Below are 21,591 nucleotides of genomic sequence, written 5' to 3'. Positions count from 1 at the left end.
GCATAGTGGTTTTGTTTACACTCAGAAATCCTCTGAAATGCTAATGCTTTACTCCTTGTAATAACATTTTTTTAAATAAGTTGTTCTTGTCTAATGGGGCCCCCTGGCCCATTGGGCCCCTGACTGGAGTCACCCCTGTCACCCTCTGATGGCGGCCCTGCTAAGTGTTCACAAACGGATCCCAACAATACCCTTTTTTCTGACACACTTATAAAAGGTCAGCGCTGATTGTTGACAACATGAGAGCCAGCTGTGTTCATGCAGCTTCAACTCTCTTAAGCCTTAATAACGGAAAAACGTATACAGTTACATTATACCCTGCACACTCGCTCTCCACATTGTGCCCTGATGTTATAGCTCAAATGGGACTGCACAATAACCTATAAAGGTGATATTTTCTTTATTACAGTCTTACAGTATATCAATAAAACAAAGCAAATCTAATAATTGAAGTAAACTGAAAAGTTGTTTAAAATCACATGCTCTATTTGAATCATGAAAATTTAATTTTGACTTTACTTTCCCTTTAAACACTGTGTTGCAACAATCTGGATATTGATACAAAATAAATATTTTGAATGCATTTATAACTTTTTTGTGTAAGCAATATGTCTACTGTTTTGCAGGCCAGAGACATACACGTTGAAAAGCCTAGTAAGTAGATCTATATTACAATATTTTAAGTTGATTGGACTCTTCAGAAGAGAAGTTTGAAATGAATAAATTCTATATAATGTGAAAGTTAATTTATTTATATAAAAAAATATTTACAGAAGAGAATCAAGGAGCATGAATTCTAGATATAGTGATTCCCTACCCCACCCATATAAGCAGCTACAGACTTTGTTTAATGAATATTTCTTTAGTATCCCTCACATTAGAAATAAGTACAGGCAAAAGTCTGGGGTAAGGTTGTGTTTCCAGTATCAGAATCCACATAAAAAAAATGTTGGGAAACAAGACAAGTAAAGCACTAAATTGCATAGAACAGACATATTAATTAGATGATTAGAAACAAATATTGTAATTAATAAAAAAAAAAAAACAGTAGGTCTACCAAGATTGTCAATTATCTAATATGATTGTAAAAGAACAACATGTTCAAGTAAACAGCTGACGAGTTTGTAGTATCACAAACTTTAACAGGGATACCATTTCAAATGGACTAGCATTCCTCTCTCTCCCACCCCCCACAGGTGTGTTGTTTCTGCTGCTGCCTCTTGTTTGCACAGCATTATTTATAGAGAATACTTCAGTATTTATATTTTCAGTTGCAGTTTCAAAAGGCAAAATCAAGTATTTCTAATGACAAAATAAAGGTAAACAATTTAATACCCTTCACCAGGTTAAATGGATTAATGGCTGCATATTAAAGTGGTGTAAATTTTACTGTACAATATACCTTTATATCCTTAATAATACAGTGCTGGTTGTTTAGCTCTTAAGGATCAGTGCCGTACCCTGTACAGTGGCTATGTTCTGGACTGTTAGCGGGCCTCTCTTTATCCTGTCAGGGTGCCCTCACTATTTCTGCATGCCTCAGGATTTAGGTAGTGCAGAAATAGTGCAATGGAGGACACCCCAGGCTAGTGCTTGAAGCTTGCATGTGAGGCTAGCCAACAGCAATACAGTAACTGTCAAAAATGGCAGTTACTGTGAATACAATCACTGTCACAGTGATTGTATACCTAAACATGGAGCCTAGATACTAGCATGCCACAATGCATACTGGTATCAGGCTCAGTGGCCAATTACTGGATCCCTAAAGAGTGAGGCAGTCCAGTGATGCATAAGTGGCCCATGATCACATGCCAAAAATGAGACGCCATTGTGTGTTAACAATGTCTTGTCTTGGCCCCTCCCCTTCTGTCCAAGTGAACATGTAAAATAATAAAAGTCACATTTATTTTAATGAAGTATTTTTTTGTGTTTTTAAATCGTAAATTTTATTTTATGGAAATAAAAGGGTTAAACATAATGTGTCAAAAATAACTCTAGATAAATACCCTTGGGTATTTACACTTTTGTGTAGCAGTTTTGAATTGGGTGACTATTGTTTAGCTTTCAGTTCAAGCATAGCAAAGTTTAGTGTTAAACCAATAAATCCATCTTTGTAGTATTTCACCTATATTTGCTATAAATTACTCAGAAACATAGACATATGTGGTTTTCCTAAAATCAGGGCAACATAATGAATTTATAGGAGGTATTTTTCTTTATCTACAATAGTTTTTGTGGAAATTGTTATAAAACTGCATAAAAAAAATTCTTCTCCCCCCCCCATTTTCAGTGTTAAATTCCTATTAATTGTTATTATATATATCCATATAGGGTATTACTAGAAAGGCATGGGAAAATTACTTGAAAAGAAATATCTTGCTGTTTGTTTTTTCTAACTTTTTAACTTTTGTTTGGCAAGATGTCTCCAATTATAAGAAATGGAGCTCACTGAAAAGGGACACTTTACTCTGTGGAGCAAAGTTAGCAATGAACAGGGGATGCATTTTAAAAATGAAATCCTGCAATCAATGTAAATCACATTATGCTGCTTTCTAGTTGCTTTTAGTTGGAATTACGCTGGGATAAGAGTGACAATTTCATATATGACCATTGAACGCCAATGTTCAGCCCATGTTATGAAAAATAAACAATTACGATTTGTATTTTACACTTACATGTACAAATTTCTAAGTGACACATCCAGTGTACGTTTTATGCCTTGCATATCTAATATGATTTATTCCTGTGTAATTTACATACAAATTTAACATTTTTGCTAAAATATGATATTTGATGAATACTTTTGTTACTATTTCTGAAGCACCTTTACAATACAATTTTTGTGTGAATGGTTCAATTGTTTGTTCTGTAAGATTTTTAAAACAAGAATATATTTGTGCACTTTTGTAATGTATGCATCTTCTTCCCTTACAAAAATGCTTTATACACCATTTCCGATGATGCTCAGCCAGCATTTTATCTAGCTGAGCATCATGGGAAATGTAGTTCCAAAACCTCTGGAGAGCAAAGTTTGGACACCCCTGCGGCCTAGCGGAATACTGTTTCAGGTTAAAAAGTGGCTTTAAATCATTCCACCAGGGAAACAGAAGTACTGGCAACCATTCTTAAATAATCTTGCCAGCCCAGAGACCTTTAGCTCATTGCTCCCTTAGTCCTAGATTACAAGTGGAGAGCAAAGCTTTAAGCAGCAAGGTGCGTTTACTTTGTTAGAACACAATCCATACCACTTCCATTTTTGTGCTCATATTACATGACCAGTTATTTTTTTATTGCATGAGCGCTATTCTAGTTAGCACTACAAACCAGATAGAACAGATGTGTTACCTCACGCACATAATATAGTTCTATGGGGAGTCCAATAAAATGAATGTTCTGTAATGCTCAAACATAAAGCCGAGGGAGCACAAAAAGTCTGCTCAGGTGGTGGTGTTTTTCATTAAGTTCTGTGTTATGCAAATGTAATTAAAAAATTAGCTTAATGGACGTTACACAAACACACACATATGTACATACACACATACACACACACACACCATTGAACCCTTCCTAGTCCTGGAACCTTTACTTCATAATTAATCCTTTGTTGCCATGTATTAAGTCTAGATGTGGTAATTTATTCCATAAAATTGTGATTTGTTTTGTAATTCTAACTAGCAAGTGATAATCATTTACTTAAAGGGACAGTGTACATTTGCTTTGGACTCTTGGTATTCTGTGTTGAAAGCTAAACCTAGGTAGGCTCATATTCTAATTTCTAAACCCTTGAAGGCTGCCTCTTATCTCAGAGCATTTTAACAGTTTTTCACAGCTAGGCAGTTCTAGTTCAGGTGTACCATATAGATAAAATTGAGCTCAATCCTGTGGAGTTATTTATGAGTCAGCATTAATTGACTAAAATACAAGTCTGAAATAAGAGAGAAGTCTGCAGAGAAATAGATACAAGGTTATCTCATAGTGATGTTGTGTGCTTAAGCCCTTTTTCTTTTCTTTTTTTTGCTAATCTGGTATAATCTATAAAGGTTAGCACTGCGATAGGCATTCTTTGCGGTGCCTTAACCTTATATCACAATGCCTACTTTTCACAGTGCCAATATTTTTCCTCTAATATTAATAGATACAAGGTTAACACAGATATAAAAAGTATATTAATATATCAGTGTTTGCTATGCAAAACTGGATAATGGGTAATAAAGATATTATCTATCTTTTTAAACAATACCAATTCTGGAGTAGACTGTCCCTTTAAAGGTTTCAAAAACAGCTTATTTTTCAAGTGGTATTTTTATTGCACAAGAGTGCAACAGTTGTAATTCAAGCCAATACAAAATTGCATTACTGTTTATGCAGGGCCGAGACAAAATAATGCACCATACCCTAGTGATTGTGCTAGTCTTGTAAGCAGTTATTATAAAACATTTTTCATAGATTAAAAGTGTGTTTTGATATCCCAATTCAGCTAAATGCAGCTCCTAGGGGGCACTAAATATCTAGCTGCCAAAACAACCCTTTGAATATTGTTCTAAGAAAACACAAGCATTAAACATATTTGCACCTCAACATAAAACTGTCAAGGATACTCTCACTAGCAAGTGAGATCCGAATACAAACATAGACACATCCATAATGGTCCAATCGAATAAGGGCATCTTAAAAAAATAGCACAATTTGGCTCTTTTCACTCTTATCGATTCAATCTTAAAAACAACATTCATGTAGAGAGGCTCCACATGTGTGTATGAAACAGTAACACCAGGGATAAGAAACTCAAATTCACTATGGTAATGTGCTATTAGAAACATGCTGGTATCTTGCAGGGTACCAGCTAACTAAGTCCTGGTATCTGGGATTTCAGAGTAGTCAGACTACTATCTCAAAGGGGATCCAACTGCTGTATCCAATAAGCATGGATGTTGAGCCTGTTGTAACCACGCTAATTTATTAAAACCATGTATAAAACTAATGATAAAAGATACAACACATTGTAATACAAACAGGGGATAAAAGCTAATAACTGAAATGTAACGATTAGCAGACCCTCTAAAAATTATGAAAATAGTAAAATGTATAGAATTCCTGAATTTGTTAGTGCGTTTTTTTTAATGCAGAGTGAAGTAATTTGAATACAATTGAAAATACATACATAGCTTCTAATCTAAAACCAGCTTAATGCATCACTTTAACCTAAAAGCTCATACACAAGACTGGCAAATCCCCTTCAGGGGCTATTTACAACAGTAACTGCTTGTTAGCAATTATAAAATTCCAGGACACATATTTCTTTCCATTTGTCCATAGTTGCTAGAAATAAAGCATTGTGTTCAATTCTTCTGTCTTGTAATCTGAGAATGATTTATGCCTTGCAAGTAGAAAAAGATTGCTCTATTAAAAATATTCATTTGAAAAATGTGCTGCAGTGAATGGCCTAAATGTTATAATATGCTGGTTCTTGCGGATGGAAAAATCTTATTTTGTTGCTTGTTCATGCAAATGTGGAATTTATAACCACTGACACATATATGTTAAAATAAATTGCTTGTATAAATTGGTTGTGCAACTAAAATGATAACAAATATTTTTTGTAATTCAATAACTTGTTAAAGGTTCAGTCTACTTCAAAATTGTTTATGTTTAAAAAGATAGATAATCCCTTTATCACCCATTCCCCAGTTTTGCTTATGTTTATATAATTTTTACCTCTGTGATTACCTTTTGTCAAAGCCTCTGTAGACTGCCCCCTGACTCATAAATAACTCCAGTATTGCAATCTTGTATTGTGCTTGTATTACAGCTTGTCAGTTAACTGTTGCTCTCTTGTACAATCCCATGTACAACTTATTAGCTGTTTTTTAAACCTTTAAAGGGACAGTATACTGCAGAATTGTTATTGTTTGATAAGATAGACAATCCCTTTATTACCTGTTCCCCAGTTTTGCATAACCAACATGGTTATATTAATACACTTTTTACCTCTGTGATTACTTTGTATCTAAGCCTCTGCAGACTGCCCCCTTATTTCAGTTATTTTGACAGACATGCATCTTAGCCAATCAATGCTTGCTCTTAAATAACTCCATGGGAGTGAGCACAATGTTATCTATATGGCACAAATGAGCAAGTGCTGTCTAGCTGTAAAAAACTGTCAAAATGCACTTAGATAAGAGGCGGCCTTTAATGGCTTAGAAATTTGCATATGAGCCTACCTAGGTTTAGCTTTCAACAAAAATTACCAACAGAACAAAGCAAATTTGATGATAAAATAAATTGGAAAGTTGTTTAAAGTTGCATGCTCTATCTGAATCATGAAAGTTTAATTTTGACTAGACTGTCCCTTTAAGTTACTAGTTCATAGATGTGATTGAGTAAAAAACATTATAAGGATTTCATAGATTTAAAAAAATAGAATGAGGTACAGACAACATGATTAATAAGAAATGCGATAAGGCAGGGTTGGTATGCTGCCTGTTCTACTAGTTGTAGTCTCACTGCAGCCTGGTTTCATTTGGCTGTTTGGGTGGCCTTCTTCTCCCTTCTAGGCCATACATGGGAAACTACAACTCCCAGCATGCTATCACATAAAAGGGATCACCATACATATGCACTGCTCCCTTCTTCTACTAAAAAATGTCGTCCATATGAAAGAGCACTATGTAAGCATGTTGATTTTTTTCAATAACTAATGCTCATGGGCTGACAGGTACTTCCTGCTAATGTGGATTGAACATTTAGTAGGAAGTACCTTTATGTCTATAAGCATAGGTTGGAAGTGCAAAACTGGAATGTCAGCCTGTTAAAATGTTGCTCTCTTGTATGTATGATAGAACATTTTAAGTACAAGGTTTCTTTAAAGGTGCAGAGTGGGAAGGAGCCAGCAGTGAGCACAGAGCTAAAACACAACATATTCACTAAGATAACAAACCCACTGACACTATTTAATAAAAAGGCAATACCCATAGCGTAAAACAAACGCTAGGAATTACAATCACTACGAATAAACATTAGGGGGTCGATCCGATATAAATCGTCGCCCGCAAAAGCCGGCGACGCCAATATTTGCGCGGATTTGGTATCACATATACGGCGTAACCTAGAAGTTACGCCCGTATATTTCTGCCGTCGCCCGCAGTTTTTTGGGCCATAGGCAGGTATACCAAACCCGCACAGTTTGGTATCCAATATGCAGCGTAAGGACTTACGTGGCGAAAATGGAGAAAACTTACTCCATTTTCACCTCGCCACAAAAAGCAGCCGTAAGAAGCCTTACGCTGACTATTGGAGCCCCGTAACTCCCTAAACTAACTAGAAAATAAACCTAACACCTAACGCATGCGCAATGTCTATCTCCCTGTCAACCGCGATCTGCTAAAATAAACCTAACACCTAACGCATGCGCAATGTCTATCTCCCTGTCAACCGCGATCCCCCCCCCCCCGAAATCCCTAATAAAGTTATTACCCCCTAAACCGCCGCTCCCGGACCCCGCCTTCATCTACATAAACTAACCCCCTACTGTGAGCCTCTAAAACCGCCGCCATCTACCTTATCTATCCCCTAATCTGACCCCTTACACCGCCGCCACCTATATAAAAATTATTAACCCCTAATGTAAGCCCCTTACACCGCCGCCATCTCTATTAAAATGATTAACCCCTAATTTAATCTACCTACCCCGCCGCCAGCTATATTATCTATATTAACCCTAAGTATATTATAGTTAATATAGGTATTACATTATATATATTAACTATATTAACCCTAATTATATTAGGGTTAATATAGTTAATATAGTTACTATAGTATTTATATTAACTATATTAACTCTATCTAACCCTAACTAAATTTATATTAAATTAATCTAATTCATTTATAAACTAAAATATTCCTAGTTAAATCTAAATACTTACCTATAAAATAAACCCTAAGATAGCTACAATATAATTAATAATTACATTGTAGCTATGTTAGGGTTAATATTTATTTTACAGGTAAATTGTTAATTATTTTAACTAGGTATAATAGATATTAAATAGTTATTAACTATTTAATATCTACCTAGTTAAAATAATTACCCAATTACCTGTAAAATAAATCCTAACCTAAGTTACAAATACACCTACACTATCAATAAATTTAATAAACTACTAACATCTATCTAAAAATACAATTAAATTAACTAAACTAAATTACAAAAAAAAAACAAACACTAAATTACAAAAAATAAAAAAAAGATTACAAGATATTTAAGCTAATTACACCTATTCTAAGCCCCCTAATAAAATAATAAACCCCCAAAATAAAAAAAATTCCCTGCCCTATTCTAAATTTAACAAATTTCAAAGCTCTTTACCTTACCAGCCCTTAAAAGGGCCTTTTGTGGGGCATGCCCCAAAGAATTCAGCTCTTTTGCATACAACAAATACAATACCCCCCCCCATTACAACCCACCACCCACATACCCCTATTCTAAACCCACCCAAACCCCCCTTAAAAAAGCCTAACACTACCCCCCTGAAGATCTCCCTACCTTGTCTTCACCACACCGGGCCGAACTCCTGATCCGATCCGGGCGATGTCTTCCTCCAAGCGGCAAAGAAGAATTCTTCCTCCGGCGACGTCTTCCTCCAAGCGGCAAAGAAGAATTCTTCCTCCGGCGACGTCTTCCTCCAAGCGGCAGCAAAGTCTTCATTCTTCCGGCGGCATCTTCAATCTTCTTTCTTCGCTCCGCCGCCGCGGAGCATCCATCCCGGCCGACTGCTGAACTTGGAATGAGGTACCTTTAAATGACGTCATCCAAGATGGCGTCCGCCGAATTCCGATTGGCTGATAGGATTCTATCAGCCAATCGGAATTAAGTTAAAAAAATCTGATTGGCTGATTGAATCAGCCAATCAGATTCAAGTTCAATCCGATTGGCTGATCCAATCAGCCAATCAGATTGAGCTCGCATTCTATTGGCTGTTCCGATCAGCCAATCAGATTTTTTTAACTTAATTCCGATTGGCTGATAGAATCCTATCAGCCAATCGGAATTCGGCGGACGCCATCTTGGATGACGTAATTTAAAGGTACCTCATTCCAAGTTCAGCAGTCGGCCGGGATGGATGCTCCGCGGCGGCGGAGCGAAGAAAGAAGATTGAAGATGCCGCCGGAAGAATGAAGACTTTGCTGCCGCTTGGAGGAAGACGTCGCCGGAGGAAGAATTCTTCTTTGCCGCTTGGAGGAAGACGTCGCCGGAGGAAGAATTCTTCTTTGCCGCTTGGAGGAAGACATCGCCCGGATCGGATCAGGAGTTCGGCCCGGTGTGGTGAAGACAAGGTAGGGAGATCTTCAGGGGGGTAGTGTTAGGCTTTTTTAAGGGGGGTTTGGGTGGGTTTAGAATAGGGGTATGTGGGTGGTGGGTTGTAATGGGGGGGGGGGTATTGTATTTGTTGTATGCAAAAGAGCTGAATTCTTTGGGGCATGCCCCACAAAAGGCCCTTTTAAGGGCTGGTAAGGTAAAGAGCTTTGAAATTTGTTAAATTTATAATAGGGCAGGGAATTTTTTTTATTTTGGGGGTTTATTATTTTATTAGGGGGCTTAGAATAGGTGTAATTAGCTTAAATATCTTGTAATCTTTTTTTTATTTTTTGTAATTTAGTGTTTGTTTTTTTTTGTAATTTAGTTTAGTTAATTTAATTGTATTTTTAGATAGATGTTAGTAGTTTATTAAATTTATTGATAGTGTAGGTGTATTTGTAACTTAGGTTAGGATTTATTTTACAGGTAATTGGGTAATTATTTTAACTAGGTAGATATTAAATAGTTAATAACTATTTAATATCTATTATACCTAGTTAAAATAATTAACAATTTACCTGTAAAATAAATATTAACCCTAACATAGCTACAATGTAATTATAAATTATATTGTAGCTATCTTAGGGTTTATTTTATAGGTAAGTATTTAGATTTAAATAGGAATATTTTAGTTTATAAATGAATTAGATTAATTTAATATAAATTTAGTTAGGGTTAGATAGAGTTAATATAGTTAATATAAATACTATAGTAACTATATTAACTATATTAACCCTAATATAATTGGGGTTAATATAGTTAATATATAAATAATGTAATACCTATATTAACTATAATATACTTAGGGTTAATATAGATAACATAGCTGGTGGCGGGGTAGGTAGATTAAATTAGGGGTTAATCATTTTAATAGAGATGGCGGCGGTGTTAGGGGCTCACTTTAGGGGGTTATAGATATAATATAGCTGGCGGCGGGGTACGGGAGCAGCGGTTTAGGGGTTAATAGCTTTTTTATTGCTAGGCTAGTGAGGGGGGATAGCGGATAGAGGGTTAGACAGTGCGGGCTATGTTAGGGAGGCGTGTTAGACAGTGCGGGCTATGTTAGGGAGGCGTGTTAGACAGTGCGGGTGTTTTAAACTTTAGTCAGGTTTTATAGGCGCCGGCAGATTCTAACGTGGCGCAAGTCACTGGCGACGCCAGAAATTTGTACTTACGCAGATTTCTGGACATCGCTGGTTTGTGAGACTTACGGCACGTTAGCATCTGACGGCGACCTATATGGGATGGCTCGAGTTGCGAGCTGAAACTGCGGGCGACGCCGGTTCCCTCGCTTGCGCCGCAAACTGCGATCGATATCGGATCGCGCCCTAGTTTCTCTCATTGTTTTGTAAAAAACAATGTTGAACTCATCCTATCTGTAAGGAAAGTAGATCGCTAACACTGCGCCTCTGGCCACCACGGTACAGTGCTTTCTTGAATGAGGTCACATTTTCACCTCTAGACCAATAGCCATGCTAGGATGTCATTTGACTCGCATGGCTATTGATCTAGAGGTGGAAACGTGAAATCATTGATAAAAGCGATGTGACGTGGGCAGCCAAAGGCGCTGTGTTAGCGATCTACTTTCCTTACAGGTAAGGTGAGTTTAACAATGTTTTTTACGAAACGATGAGAGAAACTTATGTTCATTTTTAGTGATGGTAAATCCTAGCATTTGTTATATGCTTGGGTTTACCATCACTTTAAACAGTGACAAAATAATTGTAAAGTGTTAGTGTCTATAAAACAATGGGAGCTGCCATGTTGTAACTTAGGTTACCTTCTCTGCTATGGCCAATTAGGGACAGTTATAAATAGGTCACTAGATTTTGCAGCCAGTGGCTGTGTGCAATATAATAGTGTTCTGCATTTCCATTTCTAAAAGGAACTGAAAAGCTCACAATTTCAGAATGTAATTACAAGAAAAGGGGACAAAGTAAACAATGAAAGCATACTGCAGATTTTTTTTTTTAATATACTGTATACAGTTGATCATTTTATGTTACCATCTCAAAGTGTTTAATGTCCCTTAAAAACAGTGTTGCTATTTCAACCCCTGAAATGTTGTTCGATTGTGAAGCTCTACCTCTTTGTACTGGGGCTGCCATCTTTGAGCTCAGGTATTCTCACACACTGTGACAGAAGCAGTATGATTTATATATCAATGAGGTTGTTAACTTTTTGACAACAGTTTAATGCACTTCAGGTTAGGATGCATGATATAAAGCAGGAGCTGTACATTTTTTGCAGTGGCTGCATTGCTATATAATTATTGTTAAGTGCTTTTTTAAAAATATATTTTGCATAACTGCAAACGTGTGTAAAACAGTGTAAAAATGTAAAGCTCACATGAAGTATCATGCACACTAACCTGAAGCACATTATACAGCTGTAAAAAAGTGGAGAATATCACTAATCTGTGAGGCCTAGATTTAGAGTTGGGCGGTAGCCGTCAAAACCAGCGTTAGAGGCTCCTAACGCTGGTTTTGGGCTACCGCCGGTATTTAGAGTCAGTCATTAAAGGGTCTAACGCTCACTTTCCAGCCGCGACTTTTCCATACCGCAGATCCCCTTGCATCATTTGCGTATCCTATCTTTTCAATGGGATCTTTCTAACGCTGGTATTTAGAGTCGTGGCTGAAGTGAGCGTTAGAGCTCTAACGACAAAACTCCAGCCGCAGAAAAAAGTCAGTAGTTAAGAGCTTTCTGGGCTAACGCCGGTTTATAAAGCTCTTAACTACTGTGCTCTAAAGTACACTTACACCCATAAACTACCTATGTACCCCTAAACCAAGGTCCCCCCACATCGCCGCCACTCGATTACATTTTTTTAACCCCTAATCTGCCGACCGTCACCTACGTTATACTTATGTACCCCTAATCTGCTGCACCTATCACCGCCGACCCCTATATTATATTTATTAACCCCTAACCTGCCCCCCACAACGTCGCCGCCAGCTACCTACAATAATTAACCCCTAATCTGCCGACCGCAAAGCGCCGCCACCTACGTTATCCTTATGTACCCCTAATCTGCTGCTCCTAACACCGCCGACTCCTATATTATATTTATTAACCCCTAATCTGCCCCCCTCAACGTCGCCTCCACCTGCCTACACTTATTAACCCCTAATCTGCCGAGCGGACCGCACCGCTACTATAATAAAGTTATTAACCCCTAATCCGCCTCACTCCCGCCTCAATAACACTATAATAAATAGTATTAACCCCTAATCTGCCCTCCCTAACATCTCCGACACCTAACTTCAATTATTAACCCCTAATCTGCCGACCGAATCTCACCGCTACTGTAATAAATGGATTAACCCCTAAAGCTAAGTCTAACCCTAACACTAACACCCCCTAAATTAAATATAATTTAAATCTAACTAAATAAATTAACTCTTATTAAATAAATTATTCCTATTTAAAGCTAAATACTTACCTGTAAAATAAACCCTAATATAGCTACAATATAAATTATAATTATATTATAGCTATTTTAGGATTTATATTTATTTTACAGGTAACTTTGTATTTATTTTAATCAGGTACAATAGCTATTAAATAGTTAAGAACTATTTAAAAGCTAAAATAATTAAAATAATTACAAAATTACCTGTAAAATAAATCCTAACCTAAGTTACAATTAAACCTAACACTACACGATCAATAAATTAATTAAATAAAATACCTACAATTATCTACAATTAAACCTAAAACTACACTATCAATAAATTAATTAAATACAATATCTACAAATAAATACAATGAAATAAACTAACTAAAGTACAAAAAATAAAAAAGAACTAAGTTACAAAAAATAAAAAAATATTTACAAACATCAGAAAAATATTGCAACAATTTTAAACTAATTACACCTACTCTAAGCCCCCTAATAAAATAACAAAGCCCCCCAAAATAAAAAAATGCCCTACCCTATTCTAAATTAAAAAAGTTCAAAGCTCTTTTACCTTACCAGCCCTGAACAGGGCCCTTTGCGGGGCATGCCCCAAAGAATTCAGCTCTTTTGCCTGTAAAAAAAACACATACAATACCCCCCCCAACATTACAACCCACCACCCACATACCCCTAATCTAACCCAAACCCCCCTTAAATAAACCTAACACTAAGCCCCTGAAGATCTTCCTACCTTATCTTCACCATACCAGGTTCACCGATCCGTCCTCGGAAGTCTTGATCCAAGCCTCGGAAGTGTTGATCCAAGCCCAAGCGGGGGGCTGAAGAGTGACGTCCATCCTCGGGCTGAAGTCTGGATCCAAGTGGCGGCTGAAGAACTCCATCATCGGGCTGAAGTCGGAAGTCCATCATCGGGATGAAGTCTTCTATCAAGCTGCATCTTCAATCTTCTTTCTTCTGGAGCGGAGCGGAGCCATCTTCTTTCCAACCGACGCGGATCCAACTTCTTCAACCGACGCCTACTCGCCGAATGACGGTTCCTTTAAATGACGTCATCCAAGATGGCGTCCCTCGAATTCCGATTGGCTGATAGGATTCTATCAGCCAATCGGAATTAAGGTAGGAATATTCTGATTGGCTGATGGAATCAGCCAATCAGAATCAAGTTCAATCCGATTGGCTGATCCAATCAGCCAATCAGATTGAGCTCGCATTCTATTGGCTGTTCCAATCAGCCAATAGAATGCGAGCTCAATCTGATTGGCTGATTGGATCAGCCAATCGGATTGAACTTGATTCTGATTGGCTGATTCCATCAGCAAATCAGAATATTCCTACCTTAGTTCCGATTGGCTGATAGAATCCTATCAGCCAATCAGAATTTTAGGGACGCCATATTGGATGACGTCATTTAAAGGAACCGTCATTCGGCGAGTAGGCGTCGGTTGAAGAGGTTGGATCCGCGCCGGTTGGAAAGAAGATGGCTCCACTCCGCTCCAGAAGAAAGAAGATTGAAGATGCGGCTTGATAGAAGACTTCATCCTGATGATGGACTTCCGACTTCAACCCGATGATGGAGTTCTTCAGCCGCCGCTTGGATCGAGACTTCAGCCCGAGGATGGACGTCACTCTTCAGCCCCCCGCTTGGGCTTGGATCAACACTTCCGAGGCTTGGATCAAGACTGCCGAGGACGGATCGGTGAACCTGATATGGTGAAGATAATGTAGGAAGATCTTCAGGGGCTTAGTGTTAGGTTTATTTAAGGGGGGTTTGGGTTAGATTAGGGGTATGTGGGTTGTAATGTTGGGGGGGTATTGTATGTGTTTTTTTTTACAGGCAAAAGAGCTGAATTCTTTGGAGCATGCCCCGCAAAGGGCCCTGTTCAGGGCTGGTAAGGTAAAAGAGCTTTGAACTTTTTTAATTTAGAATAGGGTAGGGCATTTTTTATTTTGGGGGGCTTTGTTATTTTATTAGGGGGCTTAGAGTAGGTGTAATTAGTTTAAAATTGTTGTAATATTTTTCTAATGTTTGTAAATATTTTTTTATTTTTTGTAACTTAGTTCTTTTTTATTTTTTGTACTTTAGTTAGTTTATTTAATTGTAGTTATTTGTAGGTATTGTATTTAATTAATTTATTGATAGTGTAGTGTTAGGTTTAATTGTAGGTAATTGTAGGTAATTTATTTAAATAATTTATTGATAGTGTAGTGTTAGGTTTAATTGTAACTTAGGTTAGGATTTATTTTACAGGTAATTTTGTAATTATTTTAACTAGGTAACTATTAAATAGTTATTAACTATTTAATAGCTAATGTACCTGGTTAATATAATTACAAATTTGCCTGTAAAATAAATATTAATCCTAAAATAGCTACAATATAATTATAATTTATATTGTAGCTATATTAGGGTTTATTTTACAGGTAAGTATTTAGCTTTAAATAGGAATAAGTTATTTAATAAAAGTTAATTTATTTCGTTACATAAAAATTATATTTAAGTTAGGGGGGTGTTAGGGTTAGGGTTAGAATTAGCTTTAGGGGTTAATACATTTATTAGAATAGCGGTGAGCTCCAGTCGGCAGGGGTTAATGTTTGAAGATAGGTGTCGGCGATGTTAGGGAGGGCAGATTAGGGGTTAATACTATTTATTATAGGGTTATTGAGGCGGGAGTGAGGCGGATTAGGGGTTAATAACTTTATTATAATAGCGGCGCGGTCCGGTCGGCAGATTAGGGGTTAATAAGTGTAGGCAGGTGGAGGCGACGTTATGGGGGGCAGATTAGGGGTTTATTAATATAATATAGGGGTCGGCGGTGTTAGGGGCAGCAGATTAGGGGTACATAGGGATAATGTAAGTAGCGGCGGTTTACGGAGCGGCAGATTAGGGGTTAAAAAAATATGCAGGTGTCAGCGATAGCGGGGGCGGCAGATTAGAGGTTAATAAGTGTAAGGCTAGGGGTGTGTAGACTCGGGGTACATGTTAGGGTGTTAGGTGCAGACGTAGGAAGTGTTTCCCCATAGAAAACAATGGGGCTGCGTTAGGAGCTGAACGCGGCTTTTTTGCAGGTGTTAGGTTTTTTTTCAGCTCAAACAGCTCCATTGTTTTCTATGGGGGAATTGTGCACGAGCACGTTTTTGAAGCTGGCCGCGTCCGTAAGCACTGCTGGTATTGAGAGTTGCAGTGGCGTTAAATTATGCTCTACGCTCCCTTTTTGGAGCCTAACGCACTGAAAACCCAGCCATTCTGTGAACTCTAAATACCAGCGGTATTTAAAAGGTGCGGCCAGAAAAAAGCATGCGTAGCTAACGCACCCCTTTGGCCGCAGAACTCTAAATCTAGGCGTGAGAGTGCACAGCTTATGTCACATGAGAATACCTGAGCTTCAAGATGGCAGCGCCCAGTACAAAGAGGGGGAGCTTCTGTATCTGGCACCTGTAAGCTATGCAATAACATAGTGAGTAGTTACTATTCTTTTGTAGTTGTGCACAGCAGTTTAATGTCCCTTTAATATGAACATATAATGAGGCAAAATGAAAAGAGAGTGAGAAAAACATCATGGGGTACATTTATGAAGCAGCTGTTGCTGCTTATTCTGCGCGAGACTTCTGGCTCGCTGGAAACAGGAGTTAAGAAGACTGCTGCTCCTTAACTCGTCCGTCATCTCTGAGGTGACGGACTGCAATCATCCCGATCAGATACGATCTGGATGATTGACACCCCCTGCTAGCGGCCAATTGGCCGCGAATCTGCAGGGGGCGGCATTCATTGCACAAGCATTTCACCAGAAATTCTTGTGCAATGTTAAATACCAACAGTGTATGCTATCTGCATTTAGCGAAGCAGGGCGGACATGATTCACTATAGCGAATCATGTCCGTCTGGGGTATGATAAATCCACCCCCATATCTTTATATGAGCTCTGAGCTTTTACATCTAAATTTGAGAGCAATTGTGTGTTTCCAATAGATAAGCCAGTAAAGAGAAATCCATTCATTTTGTCTATAGGCAAAGGTGAAGCTTTTAACAGAGTTGTTGATAAAACTTAAGCTTTAACTACATAGTATTAAGATGGCTTAATCCTGGGCTCAGAAGTCACAGCTCTGTTAACAAAAGCAGTAAAGTGTTTTTAATATTGCACTATGACCTATATTTAAATTGACATTTAATTCTAAAATTTCTATCACACAGATAACTGCTTCAAAAAAAAAATTACATGGTTGGTCTATGGGGTAGAAGCTCACTGGCTGACAGCCACAACTCTCAGCTTTGTTAGCAGCCAGTGACATCCTACACACAAGAAGCGATTTTTTTAAGTGCAAATATATTTATTTTACATTAACTTTTATACATTTTAAAAAGTCATCTTTTAGAACAAAAACAAAACAAAAACTTTAATGACCATTAAATACATCTTGTTTCTTCTGCTGAGCTCCAGTGCCACAAAGAATTCAAAGATTAAAGGCGCTAAACCGAACTTCAGGTGTGAGCTAGTATGTGTCCATAGTAATGGAGGTCTGTGTAAAGCAGCTTACCATGGAGGAACCTAGCAAGCAGCACTGTTGCCATTCTGTTATTATTAGGGTAGGATAAACAGATATATAAATTATTTTATATAAAGATGGAGGAAAAATCACGCAGGCACTTCTTGTTTCTATGTCTTTATTATACTGCTTCTGCTTCCTGTGTCAGGAGGAAGGAGGAGATAGCAACATAAAATAAACTTTATTTACCACTTCTGTTAACATACAATGCATATAGGCTACAACACTGTAAGAACACTTTCAGTTTATATCTCAACGCCCCCACTTGCTCTCAAGTGTTTAACTTTGCATGTTTCCCCCTTTTAAACATATACATACATTACATGACTTACATTCCAAACATAACTCAAAAACTTTTCTAACTTGAATTTTGTTGCAGGCTTTGTCATAACATCTGCTACCATCTTGTCGGTTGGACAATACTCAAGAACTATGTTACCTTCACTGATCACTGATTGAATTAAGTGGTTCTTGATATCAATGTGTTTACATCTCTGACGGCAAACTGGATTCCCTGAAAGAGCAATTAAACCCTGATTGTCTCCAAATATTTGTATTGGTTCATAATGACACTCTTTATTAATTCCTTTGAGTAACTGCATAAGGTACAGTCTTTCCTGTGTAGTCGCAGCCAATGCCATGTATTCAGCTTCACATGTAGATAAAGCTACTGTGGGCTGTTTCTTTGATTTCCATGCAATCAGTGGACCATTCTTGGTTAGGCTAAAGCAGTATCCAGTCATACTGCTCCTATCATTCACATCAGAGGCCTAATCAGCATCACTATACACCTCAAGTTTCAAGTTTTCACATTTTCTGTAGCACTCATAGTCAATAGTACACTTTAAGTACCTCATCACATGCTTAGCTGTGGTTAGATGTTGTTCTGTTGGCTCTGATAAGTATTGTGACAGTTTACTGATCACCCAGCTTAAATCTGGCCTTGTACAGGTCATAACATACAGCATGCTACCTACCATCTCTCAATATTTTCTTAAATCTACTGTATCATTGTGATCATTTTGGTCTAGTTTTTGCTCACATGGTGTCGATCTGGGTTTACAATCTATCATTCCAAACTTCTCCAGAATCTTTAATATGTTTCTCTTTTGATTCATCTTTATCAAACCATCACTTTGTTCAAAATCAATACCTAGGAAATGTTTGATCCTTCCAAGATCTTTCATCTTAAATTTAGCTGTAAGCATTTTTTTCACATCATTAAGTACTGTTTCTTTACTGGCACCGATAATTAGATCATCAACCCATATTAACATAATTACTCTATCATGTCCAAATTGTTTGACATATACACTGCTGGATTTTGTTCAAACCCATTCTTATTTAAAAAATCATGCAGAATCTTGTTCCAATTTCTACCTGATTGTTTTAGACCATACAATGACTTCTTTAATTTTAAAACTAGTTTCTCATTTTGTTTGCACTTTACCTCAAATCCTACAGGTTGTTCCACATAAATCTCACAATCAATTGGGGCATGTAAGTAGGCTGTTTTCACATCCATCTGGTGAAGAAGTAAATCATACTGTGCTGCCAGTTGCATAAAAATACATACTGATGTAATATTTGCAGTTGGAGAAAAAACTTCCTTGTAATCAATTCCCTTTACTTGACTATAACCTTTAGCAACATATCTGGCTTTGTATGTTTCTGATCCATCAACATTGTTTTTTAATGCATATACCCATCGACCCCCCACTGAACATTTACCTTCTGGTAAAATGGTCAAAGTGGATGTGTCATTCTCTCTTAGTGAATCCATTTCCTCTGTCATAGCATTAAACCAATGCTGTGACTGAGGTGAGCTCATAGCATCTTTAAAGGTTTGTGGTACATCAAACACTCTATAAAAATAATCAATGTTTGTTAGTATCTGATCATCACATTCAAAATCTGAAACATAGTCTTTCAAGTATTGATGAGTTTTTCTGTCTCTTTTAGGGTAGCGTGTATTATGGTCACTCCCTGCCTATCCATTGTTCTCACTATTCAAAGTTTCTATTTCAGAAATTTGGACTATCTCTGGACACTCAATTTCAGTCTGATTAGGCTTTAGCATAGTGGGTGCATAGCCCTCCCTATGGCAATCCTCATCATCATGTAACAGATCAATTTGAGTCTATCTTTCAACAACTTTTCTGTGTTTAAGGACCTTTCCAGTGTCTGGATAAAACACTAGATAAGAGGGGCTGTTCTTGTCATATCCAATATAAATTCCCTCTCTCACATTTTGAATCTAGTTTCTTTCTGTCATATTTGTATGCAAAACATTCTGAATCAAAACCTCTCTTAGAAAGGTTAGGTTGTTTGCCTGTCAAAAGGTAATAAGGGGTTTGTGCTAACCGGTTATAAAAGCATCTGTTTCGAATATGAGCGGCAGTCATTACTGCATATGTTCATAACTCTTTTGGTAATTTACTCTCAACTAACAGACATCTTGCCATTTCAAGTAGCATTCTCCAATTTTCCTCAGCAGTCCCATTCTGATAGGATAAGTAAGGTGCTGAGGTCTCATGTCTTATGCCTCGCTTACTTAGCAGTGACTTAAAACTATTTGCTACAAACTCAGTATTATTGTCAGATCTTATACCTTTTAGGACCCCATATGGGGCTTTGTCAGCAATAAACCTTTCAGTGGCTAACACTGCATCACTCTTGTTTTTCAGAAAATATACAAATACTGCACCAGAATAATCATCAGTGAATAATATTGTGTATCTGAAACCTTCTCTAGCTTTTTCTTTCTATAGGACCTGCTAAATCAGTATGTACTAGTTCTGAACTTCTAATGTAGCTGTGGCTCGGTTATCAGGTTCTCTGTTCCTACTCTGAACATATATTCCCTGAGTGCAAACTTCACAGTTTAGACTAGACTTATCAATCTTACCTTTAATTGTCATTCCTTCTACCACATTTTGTAGTTCTGCAATATCATCATAATTACAATGACCTAAAATTTCATGCCACATTTGAATATCATAACATCCATGTCATCATATTTAACAAAAGTATTCAGATAGTCTACTGTATTTCTGGATTGTGAATTTGGTACCGTTCTTATGAATGAGTGTATTCCTGCCTTGCTGGAAGTTAACTGATGCTCTACTGTTTGTTACTGTCTCTACATAAAAAATGTCTTGAGGGTATGTAGGTATGTACAACGCATTCTTCATTGTCATAATCATTTGGTTCCCCTCGCTGTCAAGTAGACAAACCTCTGCATCGCCTCTTCTCTGTGCCATGCCTGTTGTCTTTTTCCCATCTGAGAGCTCCATTGTATGTTTCTCCGGTTTAAACATTTTGTCAAAGTTCTTAAACTTTCCAATATCAGTAATTATATGGGATGTTGCTCCTGTATCAACCATTAGTCCTTTTGGTATTATCACAAGCTGGGTATCTTTAATTTTGAAAGCAAATGAGTGTCTGTCGTCTGCGTCATCTGTTGCTTGTCTGACATTGTCTCTCTTTTTGCTCCTGCAATTTGCATCTTTGTGTGTTGAGATCTTGCAATAGCTACACCGCAGTGATTGACCTTTATTTGTTTTGTTTGAACACTCTCTGGCCTTGTTTCCCTTTTTGCCACAATTTTAACAAACAATGTTAGAGTCATTTCTCACTTTAAATCTTGAAGTTGTGTTACTCACTTTTAACATATTGGGGCATATTTATCAAGTTCCGAATGGAGCTTGATGCCCCGTGTTTCTGGCGACAGCAGTTATGAAGCAGCGGTCACAAAGACCGCTGCTCCATAACCTGTCCGCCTGCTCAGAGCGGACAGACAGACAGACATCGCCGGAAATCAACCTGATCGAGTACGATCGGGTTGATTGATACCCCCTGCTGGCGGCCCATTGGCCACGAGTCTGCAGAGGGCGGCTTTGCACCAGAATCTCTTGTGAGCTGCTGGTGCAATGCTGAAACGGCGAGTGTATTCAGCGAGGTCTGTCGGACCTGATCCGCACTGACGGATCAGGTCTGACAGACCTTGATAAATTGGGGCCATAATCTTCATTTGTACTACTGCAGTATTTTTCAGTATCCTCAAAACTTCTCAACTGTGTTTTAAACTCTGCAAAAGTTACTTTTCCATCACCCTGTGTAATGTGTATGGCAAACAATTTAAATGATTCAGGCAAACCTTTCAAAATCATTGCAATCAACAATCCGTCACTTAATGTTTCTCCAGCATGTCTCAGTGCTGTAATGGCTGTCATTGCGCGTATAATATAGTCTGTCACACTCTCATTTA

The 21,591-nt window shown here is 37.6% G+C and overlaps 1 long non-coding RNA gene across 1 annotated transcript in view; it reads right to left on the bottom strand.

The window, feature by feature from the left end:
* LOC128659511 (uncharacterized) overlaps window positions 1-21,591 on the bottom strand; it is a 210,990-nt gene that overhangs the window by 28,412 nt on the left and 160,987 nt on the right. The window lies entirely within an intron of this gene.

The sequence above is a fragment of the Bombina bombina genome, chromosome 5 (genome assembly GCF_027579735.1).
Source record: "Bombina bombina isolate aBomBom1 chromosome 5, aBomBom1.pri, whole genome shotgun sequence".
Taxonomy (NCBI): domain Eukaryota; kingdom Metazoa; phylum Chordata; class Amphibia; order Anura; family Bombinatoridae; genus Bombina; species Bombina bombina.
The sequence above is the reverse complement of the archived record's forward strand: the minus strand, read 5'-3'. Positions and strand labels throughout refer to the sequence as shown.